At 39.1% G+C, this 17,758-nt stretch overlaps 1 protein-coding gene across 1 annotated transcript in view; it reads right to left on the reverse strand.

Annotated features, from left to right (window-relative positions):
* lingo1a (leucine rich repeat and Ig domain containing 1a) overlaps positions 1-17,758 on the reverse strand; it is a 144,270-nt gene that overhangs the window by 54,187 nt on the left and 72,325 nt on the right. The window lies entirely within an intron of this gene.

Below are 17,758 nucleotides of genomic sequence, written 5' to 3' on the forward strand. Positions count from 1 at the left end.
AGGGATTAGGGTTTGAAAAGATGAAGATGATGATTTTGTGTCTAATTAGCTTATATTTAGCTTATATGTAGCGTAATCTTTCGTCTTACGGTGCGACTGCAATTTGAACTAATTTGGTCAAATGGCCAACATATATAACAGATTAAATAAGACAATAAATCTAATATAATATAATGAGTGTAGCTGTTAACATGAACGAATGTGCAGTTAAGCAGGATAGTGACACATAATCTGGAAAATGGGCTCTGTGACACATTTCAGGTACCTGACCAACAGCAGTGAAATATCAGTGCAACTGTGGATCATTTTCCTCCCTCAAAACCCAGCCTGCCCTAAATGTGCCCAACTAACAAACTACTTCAGAAAAGTAGGGACTGGACAAGACAATCGCTCATTTGGGTCATCTTGGAGGAATTAATCAATGTGAATTTAACAAAAGTCAGAAACGGCCTCTGATATACTCTTAAAAATAAAGGTTCCGAAATGATTCTTAGGATCATTTTTCTATGGTTCTAGGAGAATCCTTTACATTTAAGAACTTTACATTAATTACATGAAGGTTCTTTAAACTTTGAAAGGTTCATAAAAACATCTCTTTAAAAGAATCATCCATTAAGAGGTTTTTAGGGAACAAAATGTGTTTTTTCTATGGCATCACTTTATGGACAACATCATAATTTTTAAGAGTGTAGAACCAAAAAGAATATTCAGACATATATATATATGAAGTGAATAAGATATCTACATGATGGGTGCCTTACTAGGATCAGATTCAGGCCTAGAAATGAATATGCATGGAGTAGCTATCTAGACCATGTTGGCATCTGCAAGCATTTCTCTGAGGAAAATAAATAACTCTTAGTTCAGCATCTCAGCACTGTTTACACAGAAGCGACATGACAGGAATTCAGAACTGAATAAGAGCCAGCTTTGAGACCTAAACTCCTGCTGATACATCTCGGTAATGATTAATCAGTGAAGCCCGTCTTTAGAGATCATTAACACAATGGTCCTGATCCTCACTCTCATACAGATAATAGTCCACTCTTTCTGTACTGGCGAACGATCCCTCAAACTCTTCATTAGGAGCAGCGAAAACAAATTTGCTCTTCGAGCGGAGAATCGTGCATTTGGAATCAGTGCTGTTTCTCTTCAGATTGTCACTGTCACACAACCTACAAACCAGCAAACGAATCAAAACCTGTTTTTTGCATACTCTGTTAACAAAGCAGGTTCCTGCATAGGAGGCATGGCAGAATACTTCAAAATAACATCTGCAAATGGCTTTTGTGATGGTGTGGATATGTTAGAATAAAGTTCCGGTTACATTAACCCCTTTAACCTTCACTGGCTGTCCACATTTAAAGGGTTATTATTTAGTATACATATAACCCAGTGTCCAAGGATTATTGACTTTTAATATTAGTATTAAGAAGTATTATTAAACCATGGGACCCAGATTCTGGAAAAAAATCTATTTTGCACTATCTATTGTCCACTTACCACAGATGTAGTTGATCAGCCAAGACATGTTTAATGTCCAATTTTGCTTCTTGTTTGAGTGCTGCAGCTCTAAGACTAATGTTGCCAACAAACATTAGAAGCCACTAGCCACCCAAATCTTTCATAAATACATCCCACAACCTTCTTTCAGAGCACTCAAAATCCATCCAGGTCTACATTAAGGATTATGTTCAGGACACAGTATGACTTACTGTGATATGACTTACATTTCTATAAAAATGCAGAATTTCATGTCCATTTAAGATAACAAGTGCTGAAAACTGAGTCTTCTTCACATGCACACAAATTATGCAGGCATATGGACACTGCAGCTTATGTTCATGACTTCTGTTGTTTCTATTAATAAATAGCTGTTCATCTTGAATTTTAGAACTGAACAGATATGTTTAGAAATAGAAATAATAAAATGTATCGTCCACCTGCCTGTCTGGTGTGTGAAGGGGAGTCTAAAGCATCTGCCCACAGCATTTAGCTATGCAGTAAAGTTTTGTTCATATTTATAGTTCACAGTACATCATACTGAGGCCTAAACTATACAGACAAGCCTACATTTAATGAAGACCTGGATGTGGTTTGAGTGGGTTAAAAGAAGTATTGGGAATGCATTTACCCGAAAAGACTTGGGTGACTATTGACTTCTATTGTTTGTTAGCGACAGCAGCCTCACAGCTCCAGCGCTAAACTAAAGAACCAAAAACAAAATTTGCTCTCCGAATATGTCTTGGCCAATCAATTACATCTATGAAAAACTGTGCACATTTGATTTTTCACTGAGCCACTTCTTTGTTATCAAAGATACCCATAAGCTACAATGCTTTCTATGAGGCCTCTTGAGCCCCTCACATTGCTACTTACATAAAATTGCATAAACACACTAGTATGATTGCCCCACCGATATTGCTAATAACTGTGCCACTGGTGAAGTCCTCCAGCTTGTCAGTCCGAGAGAAAGACAGTCTTACAGTAAGACAGAGAGAGTGGTAGACAGATAGAGCCACATCATTGGTCTTGGTGTTGGATGTTCCACTCACTGAGTCATGGAAGCCATTACAGGTGCAGAGCCCATCAGCCCTGCGCTCAGAGCCGCCCACCCCGCTCCACACTCGGCCCATTCTGCTCGTCCCACTGTGACCAATCACCCTGGCTGGACACATAGCAGCGGTAATTGGCAGAATCTATAACAGCTCTGCTTACCGTCACACTCACACACTCCATCGCTTTCTGAGCAGCAGCCGCACTACAGCATGATGGAGGACCTCACCTGCATGTCAGCGCCATGCCACCGATAATGGATTACACGCAGACACGTGGGCACACGCCTGTACAAAAGCATTAGTGCAGCATGACACATTGATCAGCAGGTGGCAGTTTGATCACACCGATATTGTAATGCTAGAATCAATTATTGGTAACATTTTACAGTAAGAGTACATCAATTAACGGTACTTAAGAGAGTCATAAACAGTTAAGTAATTTCACAACTAATGATAGAAATAAGAACTAACATCATTTTGGATTTTGTAAGTAGTTTATAATGGCTAAGTAATACCTCAATGAATAATTCATAACGATAGAAATGATGAATGCATATTATCTTAGATTTTATTAAGTAGTTTATTGATGTGTGACTTATTGTGACTCAGCAATTGGGACAGTGAAAACTAAGCACTAACGAACGATTTATTTAAGTCTATGATAATGTCAAATAAAGTCTTGCATAATACCTTATAACTAAATTATTCACCTTTTTAAGTGTTTCCCTGTTTCACTTAATGCGGCGTAGAAAGGTGCATGAAAAACACAGAAAGATGCTCGAACAAGAGGCCAAGAAATGCATGAAAATAAATGTCTTGTTTTAATATTAGTGTGAAAAAGTGCAGGGCCAAAGTGCAATATGGCTGATAATATAGTTCAGAGCCTGTGAGACCTTTGCTTAGTTAGCAAACTAGCTAGCTAGTTAAGTTTATTCAGTCTAGTTGTAAACTGAAGTTACACATGACTAGCTTAATGTGGGATTCATTTTCCATTGGGAGGTGGGGCAATGCAAATTTACCACTCAAAGTCTGCAATGTTTATGACCAATTTTCACAGGACTAGAAATCTTGATAATAGCAGAGCTTGAAGTGGTTACTTGATTTATGCACTGCCTAACTCTAGAAAAGAGTAGAAAACATCAAAACATTTAATTTAGCCATTATTCCATTTACCTTAACCATCTATGGTTTCTGCTTTAAATGAATGCAGTGTGTCATTAGTATTATCACTAGCTTAGGAATTCACACACAAAAGTCAACATCACAGCATAAAATCAAACTTTTTTCTGCTATTTTTACATTTTAATGTTCTGAGTTGTACTCTTGAGGTAGGAAAGTGCATATCTGCTTGATTTTAGCCCCAGAGAGCACAATTAAACATTTCTTCGAGTGCATTCGTACTTAAGAAACTCCTTTTGCACAGAATATGATATCATTTTTACAGAAATGTCAATTCGCATGGGATTAATATAATCTGTTTTTACAGATCCAGGAGTGCACAGTCCATAAAAATGATTGACACAGTGCATTCAGATGGGACTTAATCTGGCTAATTAACTAGCGAGCTAACTAGCAGTCACTCCAGTTCTCAATCAAGCTACAGCATCTTTGATGAGTTCATACTTATGTATTTTAACCGTGCTTATTGTCACTCAGAAATATGTGTCCAGTTCACTGTAACCATGATGGCATGCTTATTTGTTATCTATTTATTTATTTCATGTTTATAATAGTGCATTATGCTTCTAATGTGGTGTCTGTGTGAGGCACACTGGTGGGAATTTTGTTGCTTTTTTTGTTCCTTATGATGTACTTATTCTAGCATGAAACTGGCATGAGGCTAATGTAGGGGGTGAGGGGGTTGCAGTGGAGTCACTGTGACTGTAGTGGGCTGAATTTAGTTCCCAGTCCAGCCCTGTGGTGAAATCAGAGATTTAAACTGCTATTATGTCAATAATAGATCTCACACAAGCATGGTTATGTATTATACCAGAGAATTCAGTAAAAAAAGCAATATCAGGTGCTTCAGCTGACACAGCTTAGCCAACGCGTCTCTCTTCTGCCAGAGATTTAAGATCGGTGAGGGGTTCATTTTGGAACGAGAGGTAAAAGATACATGGATTTACTTACAGCAGATTTCTTGGAAAACCTCATCCTTGCTAAGCCAAATGTCCATCCACAATATTCATAATCCTCTCAGAACAGTATCTGGAGTGCAGTACCATCAGAATAATGAAATGAAAAGACTCACCGTTACCCATAAAACATTACATGCAATACGCACTGAAACTGAAGCAATAGAAACGATATGCCCTTTGGAGACTGAATTTAATTAAAGTTGTCTAACTACATGTTTCAGAAGAAGCAGCCGACAATACTGTGCTCTCACTTTTACAGAAGCACACAGTAAAGATGCTGCATGACAGGCAGCAGAGAGCAGAAACATTCTTTCATGTCACAGAAAGAGCATCAGAACGATGCTCCTCTTGCATTCGTCAATTCAACCGCCTCCCCTCCCTCATCTTTCTCTCTCTGTATGGAATGACCTTGAAAAATATCTCGCTCATCCATGCTCCTCTCTCTCCTGCTGAAGCGATTTCCCCACCCCCGTCTCCATCCCCACCCCAACCTCACCTGTCAAACCGCACTAAGCAGGAGGAATAACCAGGCCTGGGAGCCGCCGCACTCCTGTATGTGTGAGCATGCCTGTGTGTTCATCGGTCGTTCTTTTACATCACGTGTAAAGTACCAAACCACAGAGGCAGAAATAACATTTGCGGAGAGAGAGGAACAGAAAGAAATAGCTTTTAAAGAGAATAACAAACAGCGCGGATGCTCCGAATAACTCTTGGCAGCATGTCACCCAGACACCAAACATATTTCTTGGCTCTCTGACAAGGCCAGACATTACGACGCAATCCGACACGCATAGATCATATTGCAAACAGAAGAATAGAAAATGCAGTATTGTTTTTTTGTTAAATCTTTAAACAGTGCAGGATGCAGGCAAGACTTACACACTTAACTGTCCACTTCATTGTTTATTTAATTTCCAGTCAAAACTGCCACTAAATACAAGATATTTATTTTGGGGATATTATATACAAAGAAATCCACGGTAAAAAAGCTAAAGTTTCCAAAAGTTCATAAAATGATTAATAGATACAGAGAAAATGGGACTCCCAACAACTATGCAAGACCAGGTAGACCACCAAAACTGCCCCAATCAGATAAACTAGTAATCAGATGAAACTAGTTAAAGAAATACTTGAAGCGTCCGTCTTTAAAATAGTGGAGGAATCAAGCTCCACTCCTGCTTCAGATCTAAAAACAATCCACAGGTGTTTCTGTCCATCCTTCCACTGTGAGAAGACAACTTAACACTATGAGTCTGAAAGGATGTGAGCTGTCAAGAAGATGTTACTGAGAAAAGGAAACAGGCAAAAAAGAAAAAAGTAAAAGAGAAAATTTGCAAATCATACAAAGAAGCTGTAGAACAATAGACTGACCACCCCTGAGCCCAGACATCAACATCACTGAATGTGTTTGGGATTACTTGAATTGTGAGAAGCAGAAAATGCAACCAACTTTTAAGTCTGAACTTCCGAGACGTTGGAAAATTGCAGATTTGCAGTTTTCATTGAAAAACTGAAAGCCAGTCTTCTGAAAACAATGAAGGCTGTAATAAAAGCAAAGCAATATTTTGTGTTCTGAAGTTTTCTAAACACTGATAAATGAATAACTTGTACTTACTGTACTTTGCATGGTGGTCTCTGACTTTTGCACAATACTGTAATAGTGTTGAGACTCCTTGTGTGTGTACACTCAGAGACTACAGCTCACCTTTTTTCCATGCACAGTTTCTGTTTGTCATCCTCTAGCCTAGTGGTCACCAACCCTGGTCCTGGAGATCTACCTTCCTGCAGAGTCTGGGTCCAAATCCAACCTGCCAGACCTGTTCCAGCTAATTAACTTCTTCAGCAGCCTTTGATTGGCTGGATCAGATGCATATTAGATGCAGGTTGGAACTAAACTTGGCTTGAGGAGAGTTGGTGACCACTGGTCTAGCCCTTCATCAGCGGTCAGTTTCTGACCACAAGACCACTATTTGGTGGATACTTTTGGTTCTCAACCCAGCAATGGCAACAGATAATTAAAAAGACCATCAGCACTGATCCACTCATACCAGCACAACACACACCACCATGCTACTATGTCATTGTCATTGCAGAGCTTAGAATGATCCACTACCCAGTGGTCCTGTGGTGGTCCATTTACATTGATTGAGGGGGTGGGGGGGACTGATAAATTGTAGCAGCAGATGGTCTACAGTCAGTGATTGTAAACGTACAGAGTGCACCTATATGGTAGGTGTTTCTGATAAAATGGCCAATGAGTGTAGATACGAGGCAGATACAAGCTAATAAACTGCAAACTCTGTGTAGATGCCATTATCACAAACACCTAAACCAAATGTGCTTCCAAAAAAGCAGGCATTGATGAGTGAACTGACAATTATGGCACAAACTTTTTGGAAATGACAGCAAGAGGATTTCCCTGCATCTATTTTAGCAATGGCTGTTACATCCTCCCACCTGCTGCACTGGGTCAGCCCACCCACACACACACACACACACACACACACACATATGCCTGACTGGGAAAGCATCCCTGTGTGCAAAGTGATTATGGAAGCCCTCAACACCCCACTTTCAATAGATAAACCTGCAAAATCTGCAACCCATTTATCTACTTTCAGTGGCTCCTGTGCATCCCCTTTAGACCGACAGAAGCTAAAGGCAGTGGTTCATAATTAGGAGGAGTGTAGGGCTGCTGCAGAGCCTTATGCAATCCAAACGTGATTAAAATGGCATGGCTGCGTTTTCTAAATGTAATGACGTCCTTGTGCCACTCTGAGGGCATGGGTTATTTACCCTCATTCTTACTCTACAGCGAGACGTCAGAGCACAAATTGCCCTGTCTGAAAGCGATGCTATTATTAGCATCATCATTTTTAGTGATATTTATTTATTTTCTGAGAAACAGACTAAAAGTTCCCTTGTGGCCAGTAAGATCAGCCAGGGAGCTGTGTCTGCATAAGTTCATCCTGGCGCAGCAGCGCAGGTATTTACGACCAATTAAAGCAAATGGGTGCATACACGGATGTTTGCTTGCGTGCAGTTGGGGGAAAATAAACATGCATAAATCTGTTTATTTAAGTAATGCTTTTTAAAGGGTTGGGATTTTGTTTTTGGCTTATATGAGGTATGATTAAGATCTCAACTTACAATCATATCACTCTGTATGAGCTCTGTTATATATTTTTGGATTGAGGATATTGCTGATCAGCACAAAGAGTGAAAATCTTAGTGGCTAACCAGTCACCTGCACCTCAAGATTACTGCGATGTAGCTGTATTCTGCTGTTCACTTACAGCAGGGCTGTCCGATCTTATCCGCAAAGGGCCGGTGTGGCTGCGGGTTTTCATTCCAAACAAGCTCGAGCCCACCTGATTCCACTTGTTTAACCAAGTGCTCCCGTCTTCAAACTACTGATCATGTGAGTTCCTGCTCTTGGAGTGAAAACCTGCAGCCACATTGGCCCTCTCCTGATAAGATTGGACACCCCTGACTTACAGTAATAAGCTGTGTTAAAATACAGTACTTTTCCTGTGTTTTTACATAACAACTGTAAAAGTATTGCAACTCAGTAGCCAGCAATTGACTGTAAATTTACATCTGAAATAAAAAGACTTGTCTTTAAATTATTCAGTAATTAGTTTGGAAACCCAATTCCAAAAAAAAGACAGTGGGCAACATGCATATAAAACATAAAGCAGTGAATTATGAATTCACTTTGACCTATACTTAAACAAAAATAGTACAAAGACAAATATGTAATGTGCAACACATTCCAAAAGTTGGGACAGGGGCAGTTTCAGACTAGGAACATTGTGACAGGTGAAGCAACCATGCTTGGAAACTAAAAGAGCCTCCAGGAAAGGCCGAATCCTTTATTAGCAAGGATGGGTTGAGGCTTGCAACTCGGCCAAAAACACATCAGCAGAAAGTCCCACAGTTTAAAAATAACATTCCACACAAGCGATTGCTAGGATCTCAGGAAGAGGTTAATAACCAGGCTGCCTTAACACTTTGAGTTTGTTGAACTTCAAAAAATGTGTTAATCGAATATAAGAAGCAGCTTTTTGTTCTGTTAACTTTTAGCAATTTTTGACCTCTTAGAAGTTTAACTCAAAATTTTAAGGCAATGCAGGGAGCTTTTAGAGGCATTAAACTCTTCAGACGTCTGGTTCCTATCAGCACCACTGTGAACAATTCTGACTCTGTATGTTTTCTCTAGAATGGTGCATTTTACATCACACCACTCTGAATGACTTTGTTCATATCGCAACCATTAATCTATACAGAAATTTCGAAAAGCTGGTAGCATTCCCCTTTAAACAGCTAAACACAAAGCTGAAATATACAGAGCTGCACTATACGTGAAGCAGGCCTGATACAGTGCTTTCTGACAGGAAGATGATGCAGGCTTGCCATCATGTTGCCCTGTTGTGCTGAGGGGGTGGGCCGCTGTGACTGGGCTCACTGTGACATCTGCATTACGTGACTCGAGGTGGAACTCATGCAAGCTCTTCGCTCTGCATAGTTCAGGCGGCTGGCTCTGCAATGCCTGCTCTCCATGGACATGCGTGTGTGGGTTAATCTCAAACCCTTCCCCATCTCTGCAGTCCTCTAGTCCTCTGCCCCAACACCTCCTCTCTCCAATCTTCCCTCTACACGCCACAGGAACGTCCCCACTCTCCAATCCTTCACACTGCCTGCTTAAGCGTCCTCTCTGGAAGCCAAAGCTGACCTTGACTCCACACTCTCCGCTCTAAGGCTCAGATTACAGCAAATCTTTTTCAAACACACATTCCACTCGCCAAAATCCAATTTTTCCACTTTTAGTGGTTTTATATCTTAACTAGCAGTGATCCAAGGGAAGAGGGCACTGAAACGTGTAGGGCAGAAAGTGTTTAATCTGCGCTTCATTTCACCCACTGTGCATCGATTCTGATTCATGGTTTTGAATATTCATATGGTGGCAGTCAAGTCCCTGAAAACCCTCCTTCATTTCATTTCAGCACAAGTCACCACTCACAAGCGGCAGAAAGGAGACCACCAGGAGAATGCCGTCTGGTTGAGGTTTTCTGCCATCAGACTGAATAATTTATCAGGCTTTGCACTTTGCAATTTAGGGTGGTTTCATGTAGTTCTTTGCAATAGGCCATTTATGAGAACTGCAGAGATACCAGCTTTCACTGGAACACAAATCTGTGAATAATGAAAGAAGATGGAAACTGAGAGGTTTTTAGCTGCTGTTTATATAAAAAAAGATAAAACGATTTTGCACTGTTCATTTTGTCCAGGACTGGGATGTAATGGAATACAAGTATTGGGAATATGTATTCAGAATACAGAAATTATCTGTATCGCTACTGTCAGAGCAAAACCTTGCATCTCAATTTTTGTCATTTCTTTCAGATTTGGCATAATTTCAAAGTTTCTGTTGCCCAGTGGCCCAAAATTATGTGGGAAAAAGTCTGCTTACTTAGACTAACATTAAAAGTATATTTTTTCGTTCTCCTAAAGTTATGATTTCGAAGATACAAGGTTTTGCTCCAACAGCAGCGATATATAAGTATATATTTTTAGTATACTTTTTAAAGACTTATTAACTAAATAAAAGTTGTTTATGAACTATTTTAATTAGAGTGAGTAGACTCACTCTGAGTAGACTGATAAATCAATGTGATGATCAGTTATTAATCTCAGTGTTACTGAGCTCTACTAAAGCCTGAGTAGACTGATAAATCAATGTGATGATCAGTTATTAATCTTGGTGTTACTGAACTCTTTTGAGAGACGATCAAACAAAAATCTTCTCAATAGTGAACATGTTCATGAGTAACAAGCTTAGCATTGCTATTGCACTGCACTTATGCTCAGGGGATTATGGGGCAGCAGTGGACTGAAGCAGGCAATGTGAGAGGGAAATAATTATTGAGGATTTCAGAACTGCATTTAAGTGATAAGAAAATTTTTACATGAAACATTAAAAGAAGAATTACGTGAAGGTTTTCTCATGTGGCTAATCAAAATGCATTCTAAATGTATTCTGAATATTATTACTTTATACTTTGTATGTATCGTAATGAAATATGTTACTGAATGCATTTAAGACAATGTATTTAGCCATCACTTCCTTTTTTTAAAAAAAGTACTCTGCCCAAGCCTGATTTTGTGTTGATTTTGCCAATTGGAAGCTTCAATTATTGTCATAATGACCTCATGTACTGTTTTTCTGCCTAATGTCAGGTTGTTAAAATAAACATAAAGCCTCATTTTCTCCATTTTCCAAGAGAAGGTTTTTTTCAGTTTTTATCATGTAGTGGCCACTGAGTTCTGCTCAAAATGAGCTAAAATTGTCACTACCAAAAGAGTCACTACCGAAACATTTGGTAAAGGGTTGGTAGTATTATGATTGTTTTGTTGTTGACAAAATGGAATGTTCAGTCGTTTATTTTAATAATATACACATAGTTAAGATACAGTGTCACTCAAAGGAAAAGAGTTTTAGTTTAAATCCAAGTCAGTTAAAAATCTGAAATGTGTTTTTAGCTTTGACCTAGAACCAATTTGGTAAAATAATCCGTATATCAATGACTGTCCAATTCTGTTTCATGTATCAACAGAAGATAAACAAAGCAAAACAACATATCTTTCTTGGTCAAAGAGAACATTATCCCTCCTGGAACTGCCTGCTGGTCTGAGGCCCGTCACTAGCTTATAGTATGACAGCACAATATCTCTCTAATTTTGATATCAGCTTATTTTCTTGGTTTATCTGACAGCATGGCAAGCTATTCAAAGCCTAACAGATAAATATTGACATTTGATATGATTTGGGGATAAATAGATAAAAACTCGTGGGTCTGATGGCAAAGCATAACAAAAAGAACTACATTTTCTAATCCACATGCCGACCACGTACACACGAATAGTTTAAAGTACTGTCTTGTGTACAGACTACTTTTTGGATCAACGTTAATATTTTATAGCTTTATTTCTCTGATCGATTGAATGATCAGCTTTATTTATTCATTTTGCAGCACTGAGAAGACAGGTATAGTGTTAGTAACACAGAAATCACAAAATTTTGATATAATCCATGTAGACGAAGATGTGTACCTCGCCAACCAGTGGTATTCTCTACTTTAATGACTGTATCAATATTGGTTCAAAAGAGGCACATCAGCCAGGATCTAACTGTGCTTTCGTAGCTTTGTTTAGCCTCCTGCAGATGCTGATGGCTCCCTCTACTCACTGACTGTGGGGAAACAGTAGGGTTTCGTGCTCTTTCAGAATTCAGTCACTGGTGCTGCTGACTAAAAGCCCATAACCCAGCAGCAAGGACTTTATGTGCTTTATCTAAAGAGCTGTGTGGTTACTGCAATGTAGAGAAACACACCAACAACAATGAGGCCAAATAGGCCATGCCAATAACAGAGGTGGGCTCAGAGGGCCACACTGAGGGCTCCCAAAGCAAACACTCCACTCTATCCTCCGCTGAGGACTGCGCAATGATTGTAGAGTATCAGAGAAAATTCAGACTCTCTGTGACAGGTCATTGTAAGTCACATGAGATTAAATTAATACCGTCATTTCATCCAGAGAGTGGAAATACTCTTTGCCCCCCGATCCGTGCCAGTGAAGCAGAGCGGCTATTTTTCTGATTTTTACTCTGATGTTCTATGCTGATTGAATGGGTTTGACCAGCAGAGCGGGTGGAGAGGATGTGAAACAGTGTGATGTGACTCATTGGTAGGGTTGAGTCTGGATGTGATGTGGTGCCTATTCTGGCCTTCTCTTATGCACAGGCTAATGATTTTATTTGGACTAAGTGAGTTCTTGACCCAGGTCACAGCCGGAAAGCCAACAGGATTCCTCTCAGCGTATCAGCGTCTTTAATATTAATGACCACTGCCTGCCACGAATGATGACTTTACCAAGGTTAAGGGGTTTGTGTAAAGGCATAAAAAAGAACCATTCACAGAAAATGTAGCCACATCTCATATTTCAGTCTGTTTAAGACAGACTTTTACATTTATGTTGACGAGTGTGGGATTCAGATCCATACAGAACATAAAACAGTATTAATCTGAAAGATTACAAGATGGGACATTTTACAGACCGGTAGAATTCAGATTTTTTTCTACAAATTCATTCATTTTTTCATTTGTTCTGTTTTCTTTCATTCATTATTTTATTGTGTTATTCAATCATTGTATTTTCATTCCTTTCTTCCTTCATTCATCATTGTATTTTCTTATTTGTTTATTCATACATTGTATATTTCCATTTACTTAATCATTCATTCATTGTAATTTCGGGTTTGTTCATTCATTAAATTTGTCCATGGTGTATTTGCCCATTCACTCACTCACTCACTCATTCACTCATTCACTCACTCACTCACTCACTCACTCACTCACTCACTCACTCATTTACTCACTCAATCACCCAGTCATTGTACTTCTCTATTTATTCATTGACTGTATTTTCTCATTAATTCCTTAACTCATTGTATTTATTCATTCATTCATTCATAGTATTTTCCTATTCATTCATCCATCGACTACATTTTATCATTCATTCATTCACTCACCGTTTCCACATTCATTCGCTCATTCATCAATTCATTTATTCACTGCATGTTTCCATTAATGTATTGTATTTTTTTCATTAAGTAATTATTTCGTTCAATGTTTTCTCATTCAATCATTCGTTCATTCGTTCATTCGTTCATTCATTCATTCATTCATTCATTCATTCATTCATATTTTGCTATTCACTCATTCATTCACTGCATTTTCCCGTTCATTTATTCATTGTCTTTTTTCCATTTATTCATTCATTGTGTTTTTCCATTCTTTCATTCATTCATTATTTTCCCCATTCATTCATTCATTCATTCATAGTATTTTCCTAGTCATTCATTCACTGCATTTTCTCATTCATTCGTTCATTCATTTGTCTTTTTCCATTCATTCATTCATTCATTCATTCACTCATTCATATCATTTTCCCAATCATTCATTCATTTATTCATTTATTCAATTATTGTACCTTATAATTCATTGTTAATTCATTTATTCATTCATTGCCTTTATTTATCTACATTCACTCTTTACCTTTATGTACTTAGAATATTAGCTACTGAATAATTTGCAGTAACATATGAATAATAAGTGTAAGATTAATAACTGAATAATGAGGCTGCAGATGAAGGGGTTAATTGAGAATACATTCGCTTTGTCACTAATGACTGTGTCTAACGACCTGATAAATACTCAGCAATTATAGGTTGGAGTGCTCTAATGTTGATACACCCTCCCCCCTCCCACACACACATCTACATCTGTGATTTACACCCAGCTGACTGTAATTCAGTCAAAAACAGGCTCTTAATGTTTCCGCACACTAACAGCTTGAGGCATTATTCCATTATTAGCGTCAGGTCTGGTCACCTTTCCGGGCTATAAACACGGAGCTCTTCACCCTCTCACAGAGACGTACACGCTGCATCGTTGCGGCCATTTGTCCCAAGTCATGCGGAATGCTGTCCATCACTTTTACTGCAGCATGGAACAGTGAGGATGAGTGATGAGTACGCCTCGGGAGAAGAAAAACAACACTGACCCCACCCCTTCTCCCCACACAGGACAGGGGCTCATCTGGATGCAGCGGAATCTGGTCGGAGATTTTGGTCGATATGTTGTGTTCAACAGTGTTCAGAATCCCAAATTAAACATAACATGCCTCATATTTGGTTATTCTGGATGGTTTGCTCTGTCTCATCACCCTGGCCTTGTCTCTAGCCACTTTTATTACGTGCAAACAGCTATTACTACAAGGATATTACAGAGAGGTGATTGTGGTATATAATGATAAGGTAGTGCAGTATTAGGGAGATGGTGTAGTGGGTGTGCTGATGTGTTCAGGCTGCTCACGTGGGTGTTAACACGTTATTGAGGTTGGCTGGTTAACCTTACAGGTGCTGCGGCGATTAAAGAGGCTGTTTCACACACCTACAGAGGCTGCCATCTGTCAGACACCCTGACATCACTCACCACACTTAACTACTGACTACCTCGCAGCATATTAATCACATCATTTAGAACAGAAACTGTAGGAATGATATATCTCCACTGAACTACAGAACACCAGACAGAGCATAAGCAATGTACTTTACAGTATAATTAGGGTGACCAGATCCTTTATGATCCAATAGGTGTTAAGAGAGAACAAACATAACTCCATTTATAAGACTACACTGTTAGAAATAAAGGTTCTGTGCAGGTACATTTTTGTTCATCAAGGTACAAACAATGTAAATTAAATAAATAACTTAAATAAGTTTTTCCCAGGTGAAAAGTACATATTTGTACCTTTCATAACCTAATGTTTTATAACAGAACAATAAAATAGAAAGCCTGGAGATGAGACGGGGTGTGTGGAGTCAGTACAACTTTGAAAGTATGATTTCATTGGATTATGGTACACTTATGTTCCCTGACTAAAGGTACTGAGATGTACCCTTGAGGGTACCACCCCAGTGACAAGAGGAGTACTGCCCCAGTGACAGTTTACCACCTTTATTTCTGAGAGCGTAGATGACATTTTTGTTAGATTACATTATAGATTTTTTTTTGTCTGACTAGACATGGGCGATATTATTAAATAATAAGGTTTACCATGATATTCAACAAACAATCATGTTATTGTGGATGCTCTGAGATACTGTCAAGTTGCTGTTTCACCACTGAATTTTTAGATATGCAAAGTAACTCCAGCTTCACGTGGCCTCTCCACACTGTCACATTGTGATTCTGCACTTAACATTATGAGCACCTCCTTGTTTCTATGCTCATTGTCCATTTTATCAGCTCCACTTACTATATAGGTTCACTCTGTAGTTCTACAGTTACAGACTGTAGTCCATCTGTTTCTCTGCATACTTTGTTAGCCCCCTTTTACCCTGTTCTTCAGTGGTCTGGACCCCCATGGACTCTCACAGTGCAGGTACTTTTTGGGTGGTGGATCATTCTCAGCACTGCAGTAACACTGACGTGGTCCATCAGACACAGCAGTGCTGCTGGAGTTTTTAAACACTGTGTCCACTCACTGTCCAATCTATTAGACACTCCTACCTTGTCAGTCCACCTTGTAGATGTAAAGTCAGAGATGATAGCTCATCTGCTGCTGCACAGTTTGTGTTGGTCATCCTCTAGTCCTTCATCAGTGGTCACAGGACGCTGCCCACAGGACGCTGCCCACAGGACGCTGCCCACAGGACGCTGCCCACAGGACGCTTTTGGCTGGATTTTTTGAGTTGGTGGACTATTCTCAGTCCAGCATTGACACTGAGGTGTTTAAAAACTCCAGCAGCACTGCTGTGTCTGATCCACTCAGACCAGCGCAACACACACTAACACACCACCACGTCAGTGTTACTGCAGTGCTGAGAATGATCCACCACCCAAATAGTACCTGCTCTGTGAGGGTCCATGGGGGTCCTGACCACTGAAGAACAGGGTAGAAGGGGGCTAACAAAGTGTGCAGAGAAATGGACTACAGTCTGTAATTGAAGAACCACAAAGTGCACCTATATAGTAAGTGGACCACTACCACTAACAGTCATACAGTAATGGTAACTGTATGTCTATATGAATGTATGTCAGCATGTTCTCTTAACATCTCTCCTCACCTCTCCTCATAGCACCCCAATATTATTTGCAGTTACCATTCAATACCTGGTTTGGTTGACCAATGCTTCATCAAACGAAATCAGGAGTGCTGCTGAAATGAAATTTAACAAATACATGCCATGGGTAAATGAATCAAGGAGAAATCTGGAACCAAACCTGTATTCTTACACTCTCAGAAAAAAAACGGTCACTGGGGCAGTACCCCTCTTGTCACTGGGGTGGTACCCTCAAGGGTACATCTCAGTACCTTTAGTCAGGGAACATAATTGTTCTATAATCCATTTAAATCATATATTTATTTAAGTTGTATTGACTCCACACACACCGTCTCGTCTCCAGGCTTTTCATTTTACTGTGCTGTTTTAAAACATTAGGTTATGAAAAGGTACAAATATGTACTTTTCACCTGGAAAAAACATATTTAAGGTGCACAACTGGACCTTAAAACCACTGCTGTACCTCTGAGGGTACATTTATATTGTATGTACCTTGATAAACAAGAAATGTATCTGCACAGCACATTTATTTCTAGTGTATGGATAAATACTTTAAAATTTGCTTAGGTTTTAATTTTGCCTTGACTTTTGTACAGTATTGCACATATATTATCTTATTATATTTTTATATGATAAAAAATGACATTGTCATGATATCATAGCTGTGAAAAAAGGTTAAATTATCATCATAATTTTACATTTTTAAACTGATACATGCCCACATCTGACACCATTCTTTACACTGGTGAGGTAGGATACATACCTATAAACTCATTCTATCTTATTTAAATGAATATGTGTCATTTTGAACTTGGTCTATGATTTCTTCTTAAAAATGCTAAATTAGCGAGCTTAGGTGCCGTCTTACCCACTGTAAACATAAGTTTAAAGATGCACTGTGTAAATTTCACTGGTGGATATGTGTAATGGCACACAATGTGCTTCCCACCCCTTCCTAATCAAAAGCTGATTGGGAGCATGTTGAAAGAGTATTCAAGGAGAACTTGTCTTCCAAGTGTCCTCTGAGGATGTAAGGGAATGATCTACAATTGTCAACACATCATCATCAGTATAATGTTGTGTTTGAGACCTAAACATCCAGCCGGACCTCGCATGTGACGTTAATGTGACGTAAATACAGATGATGTGGTCTAAAAAAACTCTGACTCAAAACCTTGGTCTGATTGGTGTTTAGACTAATAGTATATTGCGCATGAATGCATATTCTGCCCAGTGACCCAGTAATAAAGAAAAGTTGCAATTATGGCATGAACAACTGCTGAGAATAAGTTGGGACACCAAAAAACAAAGCTGAAATATGACACTGCCTTAGTAAATACAGGATGTCTGGTGCAGTTTACTAGTATATACAT

Source organism: Colossoma macropomum, unplaced genomic scaffold, assembly GCF_904425465.1.
Source record: "Colossoma macropomum unplaced genomic scaffold, Colossoma_macropomum, whole genome shotgun sequence".
Taxonomy (NCBI): Eukaryota; Metazoa; Chordata; class Actinopteri; order Characiformes; family Serrasalmidae; genus Colossoma; species Colossoma macropomum.